We start from the raw sequence: 19,590 nt of genomic DNA, 5'->3' as shown, positions 1-19,590 counted from the left end.
CTATCCCTATGAAATTTCATCTTATGCAATCTGACTTCATGTTCTACATTGCCTGTCCCTCCCAAGTCATGTGCACATTTGACAAACTTATTATCAATGTCTTTATCCAGATGATTGACAAAAATGTTAAATACCACATTTCCAGGACAAATCCCTGGAGAACTCTGTTAGAGACCTCCTTCCCCATTTACATCCAGCCATTAATGATTACACTTTGGGTCAATTCATTCAAATAATTCCCTATCCACCTAACTGTACTATCATCTAACCTCCATCTCTACATCTTTACTACCATAATAGCATCACATGTTTGTCAAAAATTAGTAGAAAAGTTAGGATTCAAATTGAAGTCTAAACTCCCAACCAAGGTACAAATTCCGAAAACTTAGTAGAGGTTTCTAGTGATTTTATGGGTAGAGAAACTGAGGGCCAGAGAGGGAAAGTAAATTGCCCAAGCTCACCCTGGAAGTCAGTGGTAGAGCTGGAACTCAGTCTTAGATCATCTGACACCTTGTATGGACTCTTTCTAAAATACCCTGAGCTCCATTTTCCTTGGAAATTCGCAAATGCTGCCAGATTCTGAAAGAGACCCATCAGCAGGATGGCTTTAAGGAAGAAGTGTCTAGAATGACTATTTCTTTGCCACTGTGAAGGGCAGGTCTCAGCTTTATGTTATGGCAACTGTTTGAATGGAATGATCCTAGAACCACAGAATTCCCAAATTGGAAGAGACATCAGAGAACAACTAGATTGCTTAGCATAATGCCTGACACACAATAGGGGTTTAATAAATGCTTGTTGATTTGATTTGAACTAAAAGAAATTCCTCTCTACAGCCAACAAATGGTCATCAAGCCTTTACTTAAAGACCTCCAGGGAGGAGGAACTTTCTAATCCTGAGGTAGCTCATTCCACTTTTGGGTAGTGCCAATCATTTGGAAGCTTTCCCTTATGTAAGAAGAATATCTCATTCTCCTCATCCCCAATTAATATAACTGGCAAGATGCTCTGTATTCTGATATCTTTTTCAGGTGAGAATGCTTATTTGATCTAGTTACAGAATCAACCAATCAAAGGTGTAAACTAGGTGTGAACAATTGCTAGACACATCCATTAAACCAACCAATCAATAAAAGGTACAAACAAGTCTTTAATCAATTTGGGAGAAATAAAGAACTTAGGTCACTGAATGAAAGCAGATGAAGTCAAACAGGAAATTTCTTGGGGTTGGTTGAAAAGAATCAGTCACTCCCTATAAGGCTTTGAATAAAGCAGAAAGCCAGTTGGGAATCCAGGATCCAAAAAGCAGGCTAGCCTAGTGGTAGAGCAGCCCCCAGCAAGCCTCTAAGAAAGAAGGTGGGAAAGGTTTCTGTTTCCTATCCAACATTCCCTTGATCAGGAGAAAACTTTGTGAATTTCAAAAGGTTGGAAGATTTAGACTCCCCATAAACTTTAGTAGCAGAATTTCTGAAATATCAGTGGCTGGTGGAAACCTCTGAGGACAAACTAAATATAACAAGGAAAAGCTAAGCTTTACGACCCTACAAGGGCACCAATCCTCAAAGCCCAGGAGAGAGCTACACATACCTCAAGCAAACTTCATGAAGACTGCAAAGGATAAAAATGACTTCCAAAAGTGGGGACTTGCGAGTTGTTTCCTTGACACATGTGCTCTGTAAATTTGAGCCCACTTTCACCTGGACTCTGTATGTACTGAGAGTGTTTTACAAACTTTTTGAAATGATGTTTTCAGCCAAAATTAAATACCTCTTTGTCAAAACGCATTGAGTCTGGATTGCTGGCAATCTCTAAGGAACACACCAGATGTAGTTCGGGAGCAACAATATTAGAAGCATTCCCAAACCCTCAGGATCACCTCCAGAACCCTAAGAAGGGTAGTAAGTAGTAAACTGCCCCTGGGGCCAAAGTACTAGTGTAATCCGAGGTTAAGAAGTAGCCTCGGATAGGATACCACACTTAGATGCAGCCTAAATTTGCCTCTCTATAGCTTCTAACCATTGCTCTACTTCACTCTGGAATCAACAAGGATAAGTCAAATACTCAATTACCTTATTCATCTTTCAAATACTTTAAGGAAGCTCTCTTGGGTTCCCCAAATCTATTCTTCTCCAGACTCAGCATCTTTCAGCCTATTCTAATGTGAAGTGCCCTCAACGTCCTCATAGAGGGTAGTTTCTCACCACTGCTTTTCTTATCCCTTTTATTTTTTTTAAGGTGGGTGAAGTCTGTAGATTGCTGCTATCACTGAGACCAATTGTCTTGGACCAAGGGCCCTTCTTGTTTTAAACTTCCTGCCTGTTCTCTCCCTCAATGCCTGGACTGGATTGAAAGAAAGAGTATGGTGGAAAGAACTTGGATTTGAGTTTTAGCTCGACTACTTACTATGACCTTGGGTTGGTTACTTCTCACCTCTGTGCCTCAGTTTTCTCAATTTTTAAATGAGAGGATTTGAGCTAAATGATCCTTAAAGTCCCTCCAATCCCCAAGAATCTATGATAAGTAGCCCTGAGCTGTAATTCATTAAGAAGATTTTTTTAAAGTAAAAATTAATACCTGACCACCTTGTTTTCTGGCAACCTATGCTATATGATTAAGTTCAGTAGTTGTTCACATACACACGTACTACTCTAGACAGTCAATCAAATGTTTCTCCTAGCTTCAGATTTTAAAAAAGCAGTTTGAAAAAGTCCTTTAACATGAGGAAATAGGAAGATTATCATACTTACTTGAATAACTTCTCCCTACCCCCGCCCTTTTTTACCACTAAAAGTAGAAGGGGGTAGAATTAGGCCTTGATAATGTGTTGGCAACAGAAACTCAAACAGTTCTTCCTTTAGTCTCATCCTACCCATCCTGGAAGGTTGAATAACTATCTGAAGGAGCCTGGATAATAAGAATTTCAAAGAGAACTGATAATCATTTAAATATAATAGGATTATAATGAATGTGCCTTAGATGAGGTGTTCAGGCTATTTAACTTCCTAGCACCTAGTGCAAACTACCAAAGAAAGCTAAGATACTTAGATTTTCTTTTAATTACTACACCAAAAACAAAACCAAAAAAAGGAATATAGATATCAAGGAACTCTTAACTTTTCTTCTTTTCTAAAATAAATAAGCACAGTATAAAAGATTGTTAGAACCTTCTTACTTTACCCTCTCCCTTTGAGAGACTTGGGAAAATGGTATCCACCTGGCAACATGTGCTTTATGACTGTTAGAAGCATAGCCCCTCCCTTAGCCTTGCCTAGTTAACTAACAGAGATGGCTGAAAGCCTTATATGAGTTGAATAATTTCACCAAAGTGCTAAAAATAGTTAATTAGAGGGTTTTTGATCTGCTCTTAATGATAAAGAGTATTCTTTTGGGTCCAGGAAACTCTTCCCACGTGTCAAAGGAAAGGACATCAACATTTGTATTCACTGTGTCCTAACCTGGAGCAGGGGAAACGTTTCCTGAAGCTAGATACCTAGCTCTGGGGCAAGCATGGACACTAACTTGTAGGAGCAGAGGCAAAAAAAGAGAATAATGTCAAGAATGATTAAGTGCTAGGTCTCCTATTGCATCCTTAGAGGAATGTCAAAATAGATCTCATTATCTTTCTCTCTCAACCCATCCCTTTTCCTAACTTCCTTTATTTGTTTTTTCTGGGGATAGGCACCACTATTCTTACAGATACCTAAGTACAAAATCTAGGTGATCATAGTCATCTCCGTACTATCACATATCTAATCCGTCATCAAGTCTTACAGACTTAACCTCCTCAACATATCTCCCATTCATTCCCTTCTCTGTAACCATGCCACAAGCATCCTCTTCTAATTCCTCTTCACCTCTAACCTGAATAATTGCAAATAACTTCAAAGTTGGTCTCCCTGTAACTAGTCGTTCCCCTTTCCAATTCATCCTCCATACAGTTGTCAAATTGATTAGATTCCTAATGCACATATCTCTAACCACATTACTTCCAGACTCAAGATGCGTGGATGGCTCACCATTTCTATTAGGATAAAATTTAAAACACCTATATTTGGCATTTAAAGCATTTCATATTCTGGCTCCATCCTATCTTTCCAAGCTGAATATCTATCAGTCTGCATTCCAGCCAAATTGGTTTACTTTCTGCTCCCCAGGTGACAGTCTGACTCCAACCTTTAAGACTTTAGTACTTTTGGCTTTTTTAAGTCTCATTTCAAGAGCCACCTACTTCAGGCAACCTCTCTTGAATCTGCCAGTTGTTAGTGACTCTTCGAGTGTAAGCATCTTGAGGAAAGAGACTCTTATTTATGCCAAGAGAAATTAGAAAAGCAGTGGATTTGGTTGAAAGAATTTGAATTCAAATACTGATTCTGCTCCATACTGCTTGAATGGTCTTGGGTGAATGGCTTTCAATCTTTCGGCCTCAGATTCCTCAAAGATAATCCAAAGTCTCTAACAAACATAGATCCTATGAAATTAGAAAAGCCCCCAAACTGTACCTAGTCCCTTGGTGCCATGTGGATCTCTGGCACAAAGGTTATGATGCAAACAACTGAAAAAACAACCCACACTTCTGAGATATCAATACTATGAATTACCTTTCAAAAAACATAGCAGAATAGTGTATGACTTTTACTTCATTATTGTGAAGCAGAACAGAGAGAAAGACAGACCAATGAATGTTTTTGAAAGCCCCATGAGCCAAAGGTTTAACATTCTCTACCTAAATTCCAAATAGCAGAAACAGTGAATAACAACTTCCTAGATGGGCAAACATTGCTCTAATTTGGTTCAATAGAAAGTATTAAAAGTCCTGCAATGCCCAGTACCTTGAGCTAGTCTGCCTCGGTAAATATAAAGCATAGAGAAAGAAAATCTTGTTTTTTCTCCTTAAAATTGGGAGCAAAGGGTTGCAATGGGGGTTGTGAGTTGAACATTCTCACTTCTTTTGAAAAACTTCAACATTCCTAAATGTGGCATCTTAGTAAATCTAAACTAGCCTGAAGAATGCCTACAGCAAGAGGTGGTGTAAATGTAATAGAAAGATCATATGACAAGATAGTTTAAGGAGATTGTTTTCAAGAATCAATCCTGATTTGACCAAAAAACTTGCACTGATGTAATGCACATTTGCCAAAATTGATTTAGTTTTACACAGGTTTGTTTCTTTTCCTTAAATCTCTGACTGTTAGATATACCAACAAGCCTAAACTTCTTTTAGTTTCGCTGTTACTATTGTACAAATCAAGGAAACTGAAAGAATCCACCCAAAACAGTTATTTTGATTTTTAAAAACTATGTTTTTAAGTCTCAAAATGTTTTAGAGAAAAAGTTGTATAAACTGACCCAAGTTTGTCTCAAATTCTGAAGTGCTACATCAATCAGTGAACCTAGATATCTTTAAGAGAGGGTTTTTTCTTAACCAAATCCTTTCCAGTTCCCTATACTTTTACCAGTCATGTGAATCTTGTGAACTGATTTTTCGTGCTTATTAAAGGTTTGTGCAGGGTGTTTAAAGCTTTTCCTCCCTGGGGACTCAGGATACTTGCTCATACCCTGCAGGAAAAGGTTTTAGTAATATACCTGAAATCAAATTAATTGCATATAAATAACTGGCCCATAATATTTAATTAAGTGTATTTTAAATTTCCCTTCATTTAAAAAATATATATTCACACAAATAATGAAAATAATAAGTCTCAATTAAACCATTTTCAGGATCTGGGCAAAAAGAGTTCAGATAATTGAGGGTTTAACCTTTTTTGTTCTCATTTTCTGAATAGATTTATTACAAACATGTTATAATTATGATCAGTGAAAAAAGTATGTTATTTGTTTTGTTGGCTGAATTAATTAATTTAATCAGTCCTCCCTTCAGACTTTCTTTAGTTCTACTGTGATTTCTTTTAGATTCTGAGGTATAATGCAGGGTTAATTTTCATGCCTGTTAGAGTTGGAAACATTTCAGAGTTGGAGCGCATCCCAAACTACAGTACCTAATATATTCTTCCATGTTTTATACTTACTAATCTGGTTGTTTGAAATATTCATATCATTAGTAATGTTATCATTGCAAAAGGACAGTCTCCAGAATAGTAGAGAAACCAGCCTTAGAGTCACGATGATATGGTGTCAAGGCCTGCCCCTGAGACATGATGGCTGTATGACCTCAAGTAAGTAACTTAACCTATCAGCATCTCTAGACATCTCTCAAAGACTATAAATTATAGAAGAAGAGTTTCTGATTTACATAAGTGGGAGAAGATTTTACTCTGGCAGCTATCCACACCAATAAAATCATAGGTCTAGATTTTTTTTAAAAAAAGAAAACAGCAAAATTAATCTGTTCTTACAGATATTCTGATAGAAAAGCAATTTCGATAATGAGTTCATTCAATTGAGGTGATATAAATGGGCATCAAAAATGGGGGGAAAAAGTTTGCCCAAGTATGTTTCATTTGTTTGATGTAGATGAGGTCTAAATTGCACTGAAAATCTTTCTGTTTGGTCTTTTTTTTTTTTTATTTCTTCAGTCACTATATACTAACAAGTTCTCCTTGTGTACAAAATGAAATGAAAATTTGCAACAAGGCAAATGTGATCACTTTAAGTTGCCAAACCTTATAATGCTGGCCCAGAAGTATATGTTATCCAGAGTTACCTGAGTGGTAGTTAGTCTACATTAAAAATACTGCCTGAATGATTACTCATGTATAACTCATATTGAATTGCTTGAGTTCTTGGGGGTGGGGGTGGGAAGGAAGGGAGGAGGAGAAGTTGGAACACAAAGTTTTAAAAAATTGATGTCAAGTTTTTTACATATATTTTGGAAAATAAAATTCTAAACATAAAAAAAAATACTGTGTGAATATCTTTTGTTTTTCTCTCATTCCATGCTGCATACATATGGACATAACGAAACTTGACTGAGCCCTCAATGCTAGTGGGGGGAAAATAATTTGAAAGGAAGGTTAGGAGACAGGACTAGCACTCAAGAATCTGGACAATCTGAAGGTTGAACAGTAAATGCAAATGATATATAATCACAAACAATATATATATATATATAACTAAAAACAGTTATACAGAGATATTCAAAAGTATGGAATAGCTGGAAAACAGAAAAAAAATAAAAGAAGGGTAACAGACCTTGAATAACTGGAGTGGTCAAAGTGCTGGAGTAACCAGTCAACAAAGAGGGGAAAAGTAGAATTGAGAAATAAAAATTTTTTTGAAGAAAAAATGAATGTTTATTCGAAAAATATGATGAAGAATTGCTAGAACTTAGTAATAGGAATGGATCTGAAATAAAACTGGAGGGATTCTTATATTAAATAATACATAATTATATAATTCTTATATTATAATTTATTATATATGTGAAGGAGAGATTCTTATGTAAGATTCTTATATTAAATAATATATATAGTTATATAATTTTACTCTCATACATATAGCACTATAGATATGAGAATATCTTCACTTTTATTTCACATCTATCATATAACATATGCAGTGAATTTATGATAATATATAAGATCAAAAGTTATTACCTAATGGCTAAGTGGTCAAAGAATATGAACAATTTTCAAAAGAAGAAATACAAACTTCAACCATAAGAGAAACTGTTCCAAATCATTAATAATGAAAGAAATGTGAATGAAAACAACTCTGAGGATGAGGTCTCACACCCATAAAACTGGCAAAAAAGACCAAAGATGAGAACAATCAATATTGGAGGGGTTTTAGAAAGGCAGGACCACTAATATAGTGGTTTTGGTCCAACCATTCTGGAAATCAGTTTTGAACTATACTAAAAAAAATGTGACTAAAATGTCCATATGCTATGATCCAGAAATGCCATTAATAGGCATTTACCTCCATCCCAAGGAGAAGGAGAAGAAAGAGAAGGAAAAGGAGGAGGAGGAGATAACAAAGAAGAAAGAAAGAAGGAAAGGAAAAAAGAAAGAGAAAGAAAGGTGTCATAATACTAAAATCTTCATAGCAGAGCATTTTGTGGTATCAAAAAACCAGAAACAAAGTGGATGACCATCAGTTAGGGAATGAATGGCTAAACATATTGTGGCACACCAATGTAATCAAATATTACTGTACTATAAGAAATATTGAATAAGATCATAAAAAAGCATGAAAAAACTTATCTGAACTGATATAAAGTAATCAGAAGCAGGAAAATAATATACATAATTATAATAATGATTTAAATAAAAACAATAACAAAATTGAATACTGTGGAAATCTATATAATCTATATGCCTATATATATTTATACACATATATGTCACGCGTGTTGTTTGATGAGAACTTCAGTATGAGACATTGGAAAGAACATAAGATCTGGAATCAAAAGAAATAGATTGGAATATTGATCCTGATATTTATTAGCTGTATGACTCTGGGCAAGTTACAAAACATCCCTGAGCCTCAGTTTCCTCATCTGTAAAGTAAGGAGGTTGGACTACATACCATCTGAAGTAATTTCCTTCTCTAAATCTATATTTGTATTATTTTATGAAACACATAGTTTCTACTTTTCTTCCTAATTGAACTATTTTTTTTTTTGCTAAATCAGAATTTCATACTTCAGCACATACCATCCTTCTAGAGCCAACTTCATCTGATGATTCTTTAGCTCCTATAGAAGATAGGAGTAAAGGCAGATAATTGAGGATGAATAAAAAAGAGTGGCAAGGTTTGTAAGAATAGTTTCAGGAATAAAAACATCCAGAATGATATGAGGCTAAGGATTTATGCTAAGGACAACTCTCCAAAAAGGCTCTATTAGACTATAGAGACATCTATTTCTATATATGTTTTATTCATGTGAAATACTTAAACATTTGTTGCTTGGATTAAATATGTGAATTTCAGGAAAAAACATTGACATGTATATGTATACCTGGAGGCAAAATGAAGCCATGTGGTGTGTATGGTAGTGCAATAAGGCAGACTGAGAAATAGTAGATTTACCGGGCCCAAACAGTATGAATCTATTTTAAACAGGTAGGACTCTTGTAGAGTGACAAAGGACTTTTCACTTTGTCCTTGCTCTTGTTTTATTCAATGATTATTTGTTTGTTTACTAGATTAATTCATTTATCTGTTATAAAAGTTTTAGCATAACTTCCAAAGTGTCTCATATTTATGTGTTACTAGCCTTTGGAAAAACTTTAAAGACTTTAAAAACTTTAAAAACTTTAAAACTTTAAAGTTTTAAAATGTGTTTTTGTTTCTTTCAACTTCTGCTTTCTTTGTCTTTTCCCATTCCTTTTTTCCCTTCCCCAGGTACCCAATGCTGCCAAATTCTGTACTGTTCCATAGGAAAATGTTGGGTACTTAAGATATTGTCTGTCACTTCTTGGAGTTTGTACATTTTAAGAAGGCAGAGAAAAAGATGATGGTGATGATAATCATTAATACAGAAGAATGAATCATTAAAAAATATAGGACTTCAAGCTTCCAAGGAAATTATATTTTTAATGGGGATTTTTCCAAATGCACCTGAAATCACATAACTAACTCTGGATGTCATATTTCATCTATGTAGGAGGCAGATCCTGTTCAGATAAGACATGATTCAATCTTTTTTGGCAACACATCTTTTAATAATTATAGGATGAACCAACTTTTTAAGGTGAAAAACCTATCAATAAATTGGAGTTAACTTCATGCTCTGGGTTCCAATCTGCCCCTATTTTTATCCACATTTGAGGAGCTATAAAGATCCCCATAACCCTTATTTCCCATGAAGTAAGCCACCAAGGAGTATATTATAAGATAAAAGGGTTTTTAATCTCCAGATTCTGCTTGGGCAGTTAGTATGAAAAGATAAGTGCTGGGAAGTAATCTGGGCAGTATGTTATAGAGGAATTTACTTGGATTAGATAGAGGGGTAAAGGAAGGTTGGTGAGGAATTAGCATGCTTTTTCTTTATCTCTGCATTCCCATCATTCTTTCATCTTCTTTTTTGTACCTTTTCGCCTTTTGGCCATCATTCCCACCCTGGATATGCCTAAAGGATTTTAAGTTGAAAAAGGTCTGCGGTGTTGCAAATGCATGGACCACAAATATACAAAATAACTCTAAATTAGGAATTATAATATTTCATAGAATTAAATTTTATAGAACTGAAATGAACAACCATGTATTAAGTATCTATCATATAAAGATCACAGTGTAAGATGTTGGAAGAGGTCCAAGGTTAATCGAAGACTCAGACCTTACCTCCAATATGCACATAGACAAATAACTTCAACTCCCTTTGCTTTAGTTTCTCATGAACAAAGTGAGAGTGGAACTAAATGGCCAACATACAGCTTAAGGGATGGGGAAAGAGGACATAATAATGACTTTCTAGTTTTTTAAGAGCTTTTATCTGGACCTTATATCCCAGCTCTAAATCTATGATCCTATGATTTAGTCCAACCCCTGTGCTTTACAGATAAAAAAATTGAGACTCAGCGAATTTATTTGATTAGCCTAGGGTAAAATACAATAGAAAGTAAGGAGAAGAACTAGGATTTGAACTCAAATCCTCTAATTCAAAATTCATCTCTCTACCTCACTATACTACCTCTGATTTTAAATGTCCTGTGTTATTGCTGTTGTTGTTGAGTAATTTGCAGTCATGTCCAACTCTTTGTGACCCCTTTGGGGGTATTCTTGGTAAAGATATTGGATAGTTTGCCATTTCCTTCTCCAGCTCATTTTACAGGGCAAACAGGGTTAAGTGACTTGCCCAGGGTCACATAGCTAATAAGTATCTGAGGCCAGATCTGAACTCAGGAAAATGTTTTCCTCTCTCCATGCCTAGCACTCTATCCCCTGCTCTATCCCAAGATGCTGAAGATGGTCTATCAATGTCATTTTTTTGATCATGCAAGGCCAAGAAAACCCCAAAATGAGGTCACGAAGAGTCAGACACAACTTAACTCAACAACAATAAGAAAATGTTGTCACACCCCCTTCTTGCTGCCAATACGAGTCCTAGGCTCATAACTGTAATAAGAGAGGAGACATAGAAAGTCTCCCCCTAGAGAACTCAGAAAAATGCTAAGTATCATACATGAAGGTGGCCCCTACCACCTTGCATTAATGGCAAAAAGTTAATGCATAGCTTACAAAATTAGAGAATTTTAGAGTTGGAAGGGCCTTCTGCAGCCATTCAACCTATAACAAAAAAGAATCTTCACCAAAGCACACCTAGCCTTTGTCTGAAGACCTCTAAGTGAGGAAGAACCCACTAACTCCTAAGGCAACCCTTGGTTAATGGGTTAAAGTTGCTCCCTCCTATATAGCTACAAATCTATAGTACATCCCTAGAATCTTCCTTCCCCACCTGACCCTCCTCCCTAACGTCCTATTTTTTTATTCAGGGTCATGAAGTGGTGGTTCTTTTTCAATCCATAATCAAGGGATGATCATTCACTTTGCTGCATAGAACCTGTTTGCTCCTGCTTTGTCCTGAATTACACTGACAAATTCCAAGCTATGAGCCTGAGTGTGGGTTCAGCCTGAAAGTGAACTTGATGTGAAGCATGTACAGTAGAGCTCAGAGAAACCAGCTGTTATGGAAGCAGGTTCGTGGTTGCTCTGCACATACCAGCTCCTCCTCACTCCACTCTGGGCCAAGACCCTTTCATCAGTGTTGGGCCTGGTTAACATATGACTGAATTGTATCACTGCACAGCATCACAGCACTCATTTGTAATAACGAGTAGTGAGTGATTCATCTCCTTCCCCCCCCCCCAACTAAAACTCAAGTAACAAACCAGAGAACTGAGGTAATTATTTTCTGGCAGCATATTTGCCTCAGTTCCCCAAATGTCACCTTTAGGATTGTCTGTAGACAAAGTGGTTTAAAAATTCTGTTTAGAAAATTAGTGGCTTTAAGGCTATATTCCCTAAACAAAGACATAAAGTGATCTGCAGTGATGGGCGGGGGTCATAATCAACCAACAAACATTTATTAAGCACTTACTATGCACCAGGCACCTAGCTGACTCAGTGGATAGAGCATTGGGCCTGGAGTTCAAATATGGACTCAGATATTTACTAACTGTGTAACTCTGAGCAAGTCACTTAACCTCTGTTTGCCTTAATCCACCAGAGCAGGAAATGGCAAACCATTCTAGCGCCATTTGCTAAGAAAATCCACTGACAATATTAGCATGCCATTGTCCATAGGGTCATGAAAAGATACACATGGTTGAACAATTGAACAACAACATAACAGTCTTTGTGCTAAGCTTTGGTGATATAAAGTAAGGCAAAAACACAGTCCCTGCCCTCAGTGAGCCCACACAATGGGGGAGACAACATATACATAAATCAGTACAATCTATGTACTGATAAGTACAAAAGAGATTGAGAGTGACCTTAGAGAGGATGGCACTAGAAACTAAGAGGGCTTGGAAAGGACTACTGAAGAAGGTGGCACTTGAGCTAAGTGTTAAAAAAGGTTAAGAGTCAGAGATTAGGGGCAGAGCAAGAGCATTGCAGGCATGAAGGAAAACCATTGTAAAGTCACAGACAAAAAGATGGAATGTCATGTATAAGTAATAGCAAATAGACTAATAGAGCTGGACTATACAGTATGTAGAGGGGAGCAATATGTTAAAAGAATGTAAAGATAGGAAGGGTCCAAATAATAGAGCTTGTATTGAATCCCAGAGGTAATAGAAAGCCACTGGAGTTTATTGGGTAACATAGTCAGAACTACACTTAAGAAGAATCATGTTGGTAACTGTGTGGAGGATGGATTAGAGCAGGGAGAAAACTAAGGCAGAGAGACCAATTTGAAGTCTATGGCAATAGACCATAGATGAAGGCCTGACCTAGGGTGGTGGTTATGGGAGTGGAGAGAACAGGAAGTAGGCAAGAAATGCTATAGAAAAAGAAATTACAAGATTTGATGACTAAAAGAGAAGATACCAAGCTGCTTACTTCTTTTTTCATTTATTTGTTTGTTTGGTAGGAAGATTGAGAGAAATAGGTAAAGAGCATTGTCCTTTTCCCATAATAATCTATAAATGGGAAATGTTTGTTGATTGGTATATATTTTATTCAAGAAATTAAGTCCAAGGAGGGGGGTACATTTAGTAAATCTACATAAGTCATATTTTACTATGATTCCATTAATCACACATCCTAACTAAAGAAACAGGGAGTGAGAACAGGGAGTGAGAAGGAAAAGAAAAGATCATGAGACATTTGAGAAGGGCATCTCTGGGACAGATACTATAATGATAGAAGAGAGAGAATCTTCCAGAATATCAGTAAATAGTATGGGAACACCGGATGGATGCCTTGGGAGAACAGAAAAGACAGCCCACAGGACATGGGAGAGCATAGTACTCCCATGATCAACTTCCACTAACTACAATTTGACATGAAGCTAAAACCATTATTTTGACACACAAAAAAATCCATTTTGTTACCACTCTGCCCTGGGTTCCCAATGCCTAGTATAAGCTTTAATGTCCATCTGTATGTATGAGTAAAACCCCATAGACGTGTGTGTAAAGACAAACTTCTATACTTCTAAAAACAAAGTTCTCTGTTTTCTGTTAACAAAATTTCTCCTTTAACTTGACTGTTTCTATTTAGATCACTACTATCCTTCTACTAACCCAAATTCTCAACCTAGTAGTTATCACTGATTTTTCATTCTCCCTCATGTGCTATATTTAATCATTTCTTTTTTGTGAATTCCACCTACACAATATCTCTCACATTCACCCTCTCTTATTCCACTCACATGGCCACCACCTTATTTAGGTCCTCATCACCTCTAACTTGTACTTCTACCATAACTTTCTAATTAGTATTTCTTTAATTATCTCCCCTCATTTGATCCATCTTTTAAACAGTTACCAAAATGGTAGATCTAACACCCAAGACTGACCATTTCATTCCTCTGCTCCTGAATTTCCAGTGGCTCCCTCTTGCCTGTAAATGCAAACTTCATAATTTAACTTTAAAAACCATTTACAATCAGGCTTCAGTCTACCTATCCAGGTGTGCTCACCTTCCTGCATTTATATTCTTCAGTCAAATTGTCCTGATTGCTGTTCTTTGTACACAAATCTTTCTCTTTTTCCAAGTGTTTGTACATACAGTCCCCTATGACAGATATAGTCTTCCTGCTATCCTCTTAACCTATTAGGATGGCCAGCTTCCTTCAAGGCTGAACTCAAGTGCCATCCCCTATAAGAGCCCTTTCATGATTCCCCTCAATTGGTACTAAACCTTCCCCCCACCTCCCCAATTACTTTGTATGTTTTGTGTTTATTGATCTAGGGTATCTAGACTATTTCGTCCTGGTGTAATATAAGCTCCTTGAGTTCAAGGATTGTTTTTGTCTTTGTGTCTTGGAGTGCCTAACACAGTGCCTCATGTATGGTAGGTGCTGAATAAATATGTGTTGGATGAATGAAAATTATAAATATCATCCCCACCACATAACACAATATACTTCCTGCCATTTGAAAAAAGTACCTATACTAAGGATCAGAGCTAACCAATTATATTATGATCTTTTAAAAAACAATAATTTATAAATTACTATTAGCTAAACATCTGTCTGATCTGTTTATTTATGTGTAAGTATTAGGCCTACACATACTGTCCCATGATACAAAATATTATTTCAACATTCTTATCTTTGGACATAATAATGCAATAGAATAATTTGAATTATAATTTCTTCTTTAAAAAATCCAGATGCTGGAATTAAATTTCACACTACATTTCAACCTTGAAATGAACATAAATCTGAAACTAATAAAAAATAGCAATATTTTCCATAGTTAGGTTAATGTTTAACAGCAGAGAATAACTTTTGTTTATCTCTGTAAACAGCTTTCTTCATCTAAACAAATGACTGCAATAAGATTAAGTGAAACATGTTTTTGGTTTCTTAGATACTCAGACATATTGCAATTTCCTTCTGCACAATGATTTTTATGCAAATATGTGCCACACAATCTCTTGACCTCTTTTGCCATCATACTGGGACAATGACAGTTCAATAATTGGAATGGCACATATCTGGTATATTTGATTTTAAATTACAAAGTTAGACATAAGCTTATTGAAATTAAAATACTCGTGACTCCCTGTTAATTCCAAACTGATCAGGTTATCATTGTTTCATATTAGAAAAAGAAAATAAGGTGGTTGGAGCTAATTGTTCCACTTTGATTTCCTTTCTCACATTTTTTCTCCAACACACCTCCTCTCATTCTCTCCTGGTCTTTGATTTCTAGTTCTTAACCCTAGTTCTCTCATCCATAACATGGATAATGAGAAAACCCCAAAAATGTTCCTTGGGGGAATGTTTCACTATAAAGTTACCTAAGGATTAAATCCCACTTGGGCTTCTTTGCTTATGATAGAGACAATCTATGCATTCACTATTCCCAGTTGATTTAAAATACAAATATGCAAACAGCATTATGGAATCCAGACAGACTAGTCTGCTTCACTTCTGGCAAATGGGAAAAAAAAGGGTGGGGAGACATAAAGCAGCACTGTACTGTAATTAAGCTTTTGATTTTGAAGGAGAAAATCTGTGGGCACCTCAGTTTAAAAAAATAGTATAGGTTCAGCTGAAGAGCAGGTGCTGCATGGTATTTACATTTCCTGCATAGAAATGAAGACTCACTAGCTGACCATGAAAATTCTTGACCCCAACTGACAGAAGGCTGGATTCTAAATCCAACCTGTAAAATACTTCAAAAGCCTCTTTTGTTCTTTTAGTTTAATTATCTAGAATTGTGCATTTGTTATTATGCTTTTTTATTGGGTTCTTTGGAAACAGGTTTGTGATGATTTGTGATATATAAAAACATATAATTGTTATAAAAATAGAAGATTTATTTTGTGGAAAAACATTTCCACTTATTGATTTATTCATTAATCAAATATTTTGGTGTTGGATACATGAAAGTCACTCTACTAGGAACTGTAGGGAAAACAACGATGGGAAAATTAACAGACATGATATCAATATGCTTATGTTTACCATTGGAGAAATGCAATCAAGTTTAGAAAACTGTTATGTTGAAAACACTTATTGTGCGTGAAAGGTTTAAGAAATTCCTAAATATAAAATAGATTGGCTAACGAAGCAGACTATGTTTCTATACTTGGTCCTTATCAATTTTACTTTAAATGTATTCATTATAAAGTTGAAATCAAAACTAAGGTGATTCTAAGTTCCTTTTGTTCGAGTTTTATTCCATGATTCAACTTTGTTTCATATGAGCTTTACTAGAGGAAAGCTCACCTAGGTAGTGTTATCTTTTTAAATTAGAAAAGTATAGTGCTTTGTACTTCAGAAAGTTCTATGAGAAAATGAAAGATTTTTTTTTTCCTCAAGGAAGGTTACAACTAAAATTGCTTTCCCTTTTTAAAGATATAAATAAATAAATTCAAAGTAAAATATTATGGCCAAAACCTGAATACAGCTATGCTTGGGTTTTTTTTCCTGTCATCGTTAGCAACAGACATAAAGGTATTCTGTTTTTGAGCCCATATGGAAAGATCATCAACACTTTCTGCTTCTGGGTCCTTTGCCAAAATACCATATCCCACATGCTTTTTACCTTAAACATAAAAGAAAAGGTGTTTTTCTGGTCAAATAAAGAAATAATTTTTACTAGCATGCATCTAATGTTTAAGCTGCCTAAATCCTGCCAAAGACATTAAAACGCCATCTGTAAAACAGATTTTCATTAAATTGATCATTTTAAAGTTAAGCAGCTAGGCAGATGATGCTTTAGGACTAACCTTTAACCTTTGACCTCTTTAAACTGGAATTAGGTCACTCACTTTTTTTAGGTAATACCACTTTAGTTGGAGAACAGGAGAGATGATCTATTCAAATTGAACTGACAAATTATGGTCTTTATAGTGTTCTAAGTCAATATGTTGTCAATAAGCGAAAAAGTAAAAAGTTTACTCACAGCTCAGTATTTGCCTCATTTTTTCCTTTAAAATCTAACTAACTAAATTGGTATGTGAATACAATTGTGAATTCAACACCTAAAATCTAGTGTAAATATAGATCATCAAATCAGAAACTCAGAAATTACTTTAAGTCTAATTTTAATATTTTCTCTTACAAATCATTGCTTTTCTTGTCATTGTCCAGATATTCTCAATTAAAACCAATATTGCTTATCAAGCAATTACATTTTGGGGTACAAGGCAACTAAAGCTTGCTGTTTCTATTGTCCTTCATTTGCTTGACAATGGCTTCATATCTGGCTGCCACACAGAGCTGCCATTATTCAAAAGAAGAACAAATTACAGTGGAAAATAGCATCCTTAAAATGGCGCAGAAAGGTAGAGATGTACAGATGTGGGCAATATAAGGATGGAGGGACATTTAGAATGATATGTACAGCACCATCAGTAACACTGAAGCTTTCTAAACCTGGAAAACTCCAACTTTTCTTCCTGATAAATGGAAATGCACTTGGTTGCTATGGAACATTTTTCCCCTTTATACTGATAGTATTTATTAAATACTTCTTGTTGGATACTGTAAAAGATTATGGCTTAATTTTCTAATACCAAATTCTAACAGTCTGAATATAAGGTTGCTCCCCACCCCAAAAAAAAGGCAAAACTGAAACTGTGTTCACTGAAAGTAAGAATGCTGCCCCACTAAACACCCCTAGCCACCCCATTGGTATTACCATATTAGATATATTTAAATGATGAAATATTAGGAAAGTTAGACATTTAAAAAATCATAATAATATAAATAATGTAGGAGGGGCAAGACTAACTTTTCTTTTTACTTCACAATATTATGAAAAGAAATTTTGCCTAAAGTAGCCAGTTATTTTTCTACTTGACAAACTCTGGTTTCCCTAATAGCTTTGAAATCTATACTTGCAAATAGTCATCCCTTTTAGCCCTTCGTGAGTTGGTAAACATTCAGAGACAATAGCAAACTGTCTCTGCAGTGAAATTTATGAAGGCAACTTCCACAAAGAATGGTCAATGACTATAAGCAACTATTCACTCCTCTCTAAAATGAGGAGGTTGGAGCAGCCTGATCCCTGAGGTTCCTTCCAACTTTAACATTGTATTATTCCATCCAAGTAAGACACCTTCAATAAATTTAAGAAAAAGGAAACATCACTATTCTACTATTTTTCATACTTCCATATATTTATAAAATGGAAAATTTTACACATTTCCATCTTATAATGCCAAGCATATTAACTTAATTGTTAGAGGAGCTAGCTACTTGAGTGTAAACACAGTTCATGAATATTCTATATGACTTCCAGGGCCTAGAGCTATTATTTATACAAAATTAATATTTTTCTCCTCCTAGGTATTCTGAAAATTTTAACACTTTGAACTAGCAATAGAAAGACATTTACAAACTTTCATCAACTAACCCAAACCATTGAAGTGTAATACAATTCCTCCTTTGTATTTTATCTTTAATATCACAAGCTTAAAAAACTTCCATCTTTTGCCGAGGCCTTCTTCCCTTAAGTACTATAAAACAAGTCTAACACTTTCATTCCTGCTCTGTAAAGTGCCTATATTGAAGGTAATACAATACAAATTCAAACACTAGATTCATGCCATCATGCATAGTATTTTTTACCTCTAATAAAACTTCAAACTGGAAAAATAAACCCCCCCAAACTAGCCTAATAAACAGAACTAAACCAACAAAATTAAGAATGTTTGTACCCAAGGTAGAAATCCAGTTTGTCCCCTCTTATGTTCATTTTAAAAATATGATTTGAAAAAACATAGGTACTGTAATCAGTAGTTGACTCCTAATAGTTTAGTTATCACTGATTTCTAGTATAAATCAATAGATAACACTTGCAAAATGGATTTTGTAATCATATTTAGAGCTTGTTACAATGACTAATGGTTTGCAATATTTCCTGAATTTTAATATGCTCTAGACAAAAGAAGTTTTTAATAAGTTACAAAGTTATTCATCATAGAAATGGATGTGTTACATTTGTATATGAACCAAGACAATCAAGCCAATCCAGTAAACACACTGAAGAGAATAAATTATCCAGTAATTAGGGTTTGGAAAAAGTCATGACAAGTTGTGTAATAAATGGTGTTCATCACTTGCACATATTCATCACATCTGCATAGTCTTTTCCAGTAAAGATAAAAATAAATATATTTGCCATACTCTGAACATATTTATTGACACCACACCCTTTAACATCTAAAAAAAAAGGCATGACTGGCTTGGGACAGAGGCATGTGAAATGATGACAATGTTTACTTTGAACACTTTCTAATAATGCTCTCTGAGAGTATGTTTACTCTGTGTTACTGTGAACACGGAGAAGAGTCATATTTTGATAGATTATGTTTGTCAACAGGCTCATATGCCAAAAGATGATGTCTTTCCCAACTCATGGACTTTCTCCTCCACTCCCCACCCCCACCTTGTTCTCAGTCAATAAATATCTAGCTAACAAAGTTGCTGTTAAAAAAAAAAAGAAAACCATACAAGCCCTATCATCTATGAAACTATATGGAAAAGTCATTTTATCT

General features: G+C 35.3%; 1 protein-coding gene across 3 annotated transcripts in view; it reads right to left on the bottom strand.

Annotated features, from left to right (window-relative positions):
• The window catches only part of ZFHX4 (zinc finger homeobox 4), a 232,014-nt gene that overhangs the window by 185,249 nt on the left and 27,175 nt on the right, over positions 1–19,590 (bottom strand). The window lies entirely within an intron of this gene.

Source organism: Dromiciops gliroides, chromosome 1 (genome assembly GCF_019393635.1).
Source record: "Dromiciops gliroides isolate mDroGli1 chromosome 1, mDroGli1.pri, whole genome shotgun sequence".
NCBI classification, from domain to species: domain Eukaryota; kingdom Metazoa; phylum Chordata; class Mammalia; order Microbiotheria; family Microbiotheriidae; genus Dromiciops; species Dromiciops gliroides.
This window is presented reverse-complemented; position numbering and strand designations above follow the sequence as displayed.